Genomic DNA, 6,656 nt, shown 5'->3' with positions numbered 1-6,656 from the left:
TGATGCTTTTGGGTACTGAGTCTGGGTGGTGGAAGGACTTTATGTGTTGCCTCATCAGTGGGGTGGCCATGCTGTAATGATCACGTGGGAAAAATCATAAAATTGTGGATTCATTTAGGTTGAAAAAGCCCTTTGAGGTCACTGAGCCCAGATCTGCCAAGGTCACCACCAAACCATGTCCTCAAGTGCCACATCTACACATCTTTTAAATGTCTCCAGGGATGGTGACCCCATCACTGTCTCAGGTTGCCTATTCCCACACCTGACACCTTTTGGTGAAGATATTTTTTCTAATATCCAATGTAAACCTCCCAGCCAGCAGCACTGGGAAATGGACAAATTGGTGATGCTGAAATTGGGAAAAATACACTGCTCTCTTCCTTAGAGTGCCTGGATCTTTGGGTTTGACTGAGGATCCTCAGCTCCTGCAACCTGGCAAGGGGACAAACCCCAGCCCTTCAGCTGGGTGGTTCATCTCCAGGAAACCAAAACCATCCAAACAGATTTTGGATGACTCTAGAAAATATTTCCTTTTAAAGGTGTCCCATCTCCTCAGTCTGTGCTGCAAATGTGGTTGCTTATTCCTGAAATTCTTCTGTACTAGAGAAAGGAAAAAAAAAAAGAAAAGGTAGATAAAGAAGTGGTCAGAAGAAATTTTATCAACCCAAATCACAGGTGATTTTCAGTAGGGTCTAGGGAAATAAAGTCTGGCACGAGTCAGCAACCCCTGGAAGAATTTTCCTCCTGGCAGCTCCAGGCACCTTGGGAATTATCTCTGCTCTCAGCACTCAGCACTAGATGGCATCCAAGGTGGCAATTTGGGCTCCCAAATGCAGTCCTGGGCTCTGAAATTATAATGGCAGCTGGATTAAAAAAATGAAGATCCCATCTAGATGAGGGGAAAAAATCAAAGGGCTGAGGAGGTGGAGTTCTCCCATCCCCTGCTGCCATCTCACCGTGGTGCAGCCCCTCCAAGGTCTGTTCCACCACCTCAGCTGCGTGCTGGGCCACCAGGACAGGAAAATAATGGGACAGGGGGAAGAGCAAAGGCACCACCCACAAGCCAAGGTGCATTCAAGGCTGCAGGGATGCATTCACCCATCCTCTTTTTCCTGAGAATGCTGCCAGCCTCGTGGGTGCTGGGACACGCAGCACACTGCACACATTGCTCTCTGGGGTCCCTCTGCAGCCTGGGGTGACTGGAAATGCAGCTGCTCTGAGCTGGAAAACATTTCCCAATGAGGGAATTACCTTTGCATCATCCACTGTGTTTACTAAATGAGCCAAATTGTCCCTAGGCCACTGATGGGATTTGGGAGAAAGCAGAAGCACCATGAGAGACAACAGACAACCCTTGCCTGGGAGATTTTTTCTCCTCTTCACCTTGCAGGTGTCTGTGGGATGAGGAGAGGGAGTGCCCAGCATCTCTGCCTGTCATCTGTATTCTCCTGGCTGGAAGGTGGGATTAGCCCCCCCAGACTCCAGCTTGGGGAGCAAATTATTTGCTTTTATCCCCTCTCAGCTATGCCATGGCCATGAACAGGTTCCTCAGGAGAGGCAGCAGCCTGGAAGGGGCCCAAATGCACACAAAGGTGTGAGGAGCAGCCAGGTAATGGTTACATGGCCCTGGGTGGCTGCCTGGAGGTGCAGGAGCCACAGGAGAGACACGAGGCTCCCTCCCTGCCCTGTCTGCACTCTGCAGGTGACCTTAACAACTCAATGAGCACTGTGGGATTGCCAGCACCATCTCCTGTGCCTTGGCCCTGCTGAGGAGCGTGATGAGGTCCAGGTCCTGGAGGTGACTTTACAGCCACCTCTCCTGATGGTTTTTACTCTGTCTGCAGCTGAGTAAAGAGTTCTCAGGTCTGAATATCTCACCACTGCCCAGAAACAGTTCTCCCTCTGAAACACCTTTATGCTCATGCCTTTTGTTTTTCTTTTCCTTGTGTTTTCCTGGTGTGAACTCAGCATCAGGCAGGGATGCAGGAGAGCTTTATTGAGGTTCTGTTGGAGGTTGAAATACTTCTCTTCCCAAAAGTATATGTACCTACAAGGAATAGCTTCAACCCAAGCCCTGAGTAGGCAGAGGCACTACAGAGTGCTGTTTGTGTGTCCATTCCCTGTGCCTGCAATTATGGGGAAATTGCCATCGTGTAAGCAGCAGCTGTATGAATAACTCTATTATTTGTTATTATTAGTCCTAGATGTGTGTTTTTCTTGAGATCATATCTGCACAAGAAGGCACATTAATAATAGCCTTTTGAACTGGCCAAGTTTAATTTCTATGGATCGTGAAACTTTTGAAGCAAGGTGCTGTTTATTGCTTTCTTCTGAAATCAAAGCTCTTGAGCGGCAGCAGAGAGAGCTCTGTTGAGTTGTCCAGGCTGAGTTCTTGTGAGGGCAGGCGGTCATGTTGAGCTCACCCTCCTCATCTGGCATCAGCAAAAGGGTCTCGTGTTACAGCCTGGTGCCAGCCTATTTTAGGAAGCAAGATTCCCCTTTTATGCAATTATTTTTCATGTGAGTTTAAGTTCTGTTCTCCTTTGCTCTTTCTCTGTTTCGGTCTGTTCTCTCTCTTGCCTTCAGGTGGGGTGTGTGATACAGAGAAGAGCAGCTTCTCAGCCACCAAGGTGCAAGTCTGAGTCTGCAAAACAGGAGCAAGAATGGGTCAAGAAATAGGAAAAACCATGTGCAGTGTCCACAAAAGGACATGGAGCTGCTGGAGTGAGTCCAGCCAGCAGGATCATCTGAGGGCTGCAGAACCCTGGGGCAGCTGTGAGTGCTCAGCCCAGAGATGGTTCCAAACAGACCTTAAAGTGCCTGAAGGGGATCCAAGAGAGCTGGAGAGGGACTTTGGACAAGGACATGGAGAGGACAAGAGGCAATGGCTTCACACTGACAGAGGGCAGGGGTAGATTAGACAGCAGGAAGAAATTCTTCCCTGTGAGGGTGGTGAGGCCCTGGCTCAGGTTTCCCAGTGAAGCTCTGGCTGCCCCATTCCTGGAAGTGTCCCAGACCAGGCTGGAGAAAGCTTGGAGCCACCTGGGATGGTGGAAGGTGTCCCTGCCATGGCAGGGGGTGGAACAAGATGATCTTTAAGGTCCCTTCCAACCCAAACCATTCTGTGATTCATGTTTTCTCTTTGAGGCCATTATTAGGACTCTTCATCCAAGTACTGTAGAGAAGAGTAAAATCAGATTCCTTAATGCCCATCATGACCTAGCAGTATTTTTGGGCTGCTTGTGAGATGCTCACAGAAGCACGGGCAGTCACAGAGCCACCCAGACTGGCAGCCTCTAAGAAAACAAATCCAAATGAAAGCAGTAAAACAGTGCCTTCTCAGACTTGTGTGATTTGTGCTTTTGCATTTGGGTTTGTCACCCCAAAATCATTTTGCCCCACTTTCCAAGCAGCTGATGGCCCAAGATTTGCTGAAGGCAGGAGGGTGTAAAGGTGGGAGAGCCTAGGAAAGCCTAGGAAAAGGTGGGCAGGTGAGGACAGGTAAAATGAGAACCCAAAATGCCTCATATTGAGGGGGGAGAAGTGTCTTTTTCTTTCATTTTTGAATCCCAGTGTTTCAAAACAGTCCTGTGGTTTGGAAACAGGAGGATTTTGACATTCAGTGTTTGATGCTGGCAATTCTGATAAAGGAGATAAAGGGTCCGTGGTGGAGCACAGGAGTTATTTGTGGGCTGTTGGGCAATGACTGTCAGTGAACCTGTGTCTTTGTGTGTTTAAAGTGTAGTCCCTGACATTTGCTGCCAATTTTAAAGGATTTACTCTTTGCTATTTCATAATCCCTGATTCAGAGCAAATTTGCAGATTTTGAAGATCAGAAGAGACCATTCATGCCCTAGTCTGAGTCTCTGGATAGCTGAAGCCACCTAATTTCATCTCCTCCTGTACTGAGCCAGATACTTTGTGTTCAGCTGCACCACAAAGCAAGACATGAAGGTAGAAAGATCAACCACTAACCCAATACTCAAAAATGTGATCCAAGGTTTGATCATTGCCACTATTTAAAATAGAGTGAGCAACGTGTTTCTCATTTTCTTTAGTCCACCTTCAGGTAGAAAAACAATTTATGCCCAAAAATTCATGTAAAAGCAAGTATTTCTTCATCCTGTTCAAAATAAAGGAAAAGATAAACTGGATATATATCCCAGGGAATCTGCTTGGCTTTACAGGGAAAATAGCATTCTTCTAGTGATTTGATGATGTGGTCTGTAAGGCAACTTTGTGTGCATGTGTAAAATCATTTGAGTTGCAGTAAGGTCAATATCATAACTTGAACAGATCATTTTCTTCTTTACAGACATTTCTTCAGCCTTTGGAAATCCAGTGTCCCAGGCAAAATTAAACTGGCAGAGAAAACTGAAGCAAGAAGGGAAGTTTGTGCACTTAGAGAGAAAATGAAAAAGTTTTTTTAACTGGAATTGTCTGTGACAAGTGTGACAAGGCTTGACTATTAAAAGGCTGTGTTGCAAGATAGTTTTTGGGGGAAAGAATTGCAGCTAGAAAGGGGGTGTGAAACAACTGCTTCATGCTGAGTCAGTAATTTGAGTGCTGTAGTTTTGTAATTCACTACTAACCCAAACTGTGGATCCTACCACTCCTGAGTTTTTGGGCCTGGCTCTTATCACAGGAGCAAACAGCCCCTGTGAAAGGATTCAGAATACAAATGGGGGGAGCAAATCCTTTTCAGAGCTATAAAACCCTTTTGTGTTTTAAGGAGCCTGAGTGTTTCTGGCAAGACTTTCAAAGCAAACAGTGTCGAGGTCCTCTCGATGAATAGCAACATTAATATATTAGGTGTGTATTATGTAAATCCTTGCTTCAGTGGAGCACTAGATAAGATAAATGGGAGCAAAGAGCAGGCTTTGAAGGCTTCTGGTGAGATTTTGTGAGTGTGCTGTGCCACTTGAAGGCTTGGTGCAGAACTCAGAGCCCACTGAAGTCCTGCCCTCCCCTCCTGCTCAAGCGGCTGCTGCTTATGGGACCATTAAATTTTGTCACCACGTGGCACAACCTTGCTCAGCCACAGCACTGCAGGGCTGTGCCTGAAAAACCTCTTTTCTCCCTGTTTTGGTGCAGAGGCAGTGAAGTTCCTGCATAGCAGAACTGGGCTGTGCATCTCCCTTACACCTCCCTGGCACTGCATGGCACAGAGGGATGAGCAGGTTACAGCAAACCCAGTCTGTGTGCTGGAGCAAATATTTGGGGAGGGTCCAGCCTGGCCCTGACAAACACAGTGAAATTCTTGAGGCTGGTGGACAATGACTTATCAAGATAGGGAGGCTTGGGAGCAGATAAGCCCAGGGACTTGTGCATTGTATACAAATACCCGGCCTGGCCCTCGCTGCTCACATGAGGAGTGATGCTGGAGCTCTGCCCCAGTGAAACTCCATTTTTTGTTCTATAATCCTGCAAAACCGGATGGACAGAGGGTCCCCACATGTGGGGCCACGTGCTTCACTTTTTTCTTGTGCTGCTTCATCCCTTGATGAGCCCCAATCTTGCTCCACTTTTTTCTTTTTTGCTTGTGATGTCTTTCAAAAGCCTCTCCCAGTTACACACTCAGATCCCTCCAGTACCATCCCATCAAGGCAGAGTCTTGACTCACTTTGGGAAGGCACAACCTCATGTTCAGTATCCCTTTTCCTGCTGCTCCACCACACACCTGCCCCACCAGCACCCATGTTCATCATCAGGGCTTCACGCTTTGAAGGTGACGCCAAAAGCTGTGGGGTGGCCCATAAAAATGGCATGGTCTAGACGTGGAAAAAGATATTAATTTTTCTTTCACTTTTCACTTTTCACTTTTCAAAATGCGGAGCATTTTCAACCAGGTCATTGAGACAGTTTGCGACCAGAAATAAATCCAAGCCGAAAAAATGTCGGCGGACCTGTTTACTTTATAAACCACAAATGTTTGTATCCTGCAACAAATACCTGGGAAGTGCCTGGACCAGACATTACAAACGTGTTAACTACCCCGAGTTAAGCAGTAATCAATTCGGGGAGAAAAACCCGAGCTGGACCTCTCCTCTGAGACTGCTCTTCATAACGGGGCTTTCATTTAGGCCCCGGCCTAGCAGCGCAATTAAACCATGGCACATTCTTGACTTTCAAACAAACTCCTGGGAGCTGGCCAGCCCCGAGCACAGACCTGGATTTCACCAGGCTGGAAACCAGGGTGATGTTCCACGTCTTTCACGAGCTGTTGTTGACGGTGGAAACGCCTGCCCGTGGTAGAAATTGGGAATTCCACACACAGCCCTTCAAGGCTGCGCTAATAAACACGTGAAGGGATTTGGAGGAAATATATGAAAATAGTGGTCTGTTGAAATGCTTTTTGCAATGCCACCAGTTTTGGGAGCAAGGTGTATTATTGAGGCCTGAAATTTTTAATAAGTAGGGTGCATCAATAGTAATTTAGACTGCTGATTTTTGATTTTTTCTCATTTCTCTGTCAATACCGGGCCATGACCTGCAGAGGTGCTTTGATGGAGCTGGAGTTTGGCATTCCCAAGCGAATGCTGAGGAATGGCAGTAGATGGTGCTGTTATTCTCTTTTTTGAGGACAGGGATGGCAGACACAGCTCTGACTGTACACAAGGTGTTACCAGTCCCCGGTGTCCCCAAATTATAAATCA

This window comes from Molothrus ater, chromosome 9 (assembly GCF_012460135.2).
Source record: "Molothrus ater isolate BHLD 08-10-18 breed brown headed cowbird chromosome 9, BPBGC_Mater_1.1, whole genome shotgun sequence".
NCBI lineage: Eukaryota > Metazoa > Chordata > Aves > Passeriformes > Icteridae > Molothrus > Molothrus ater.
Note: the sequence above shows the minus strand (reverse complement) of the source record.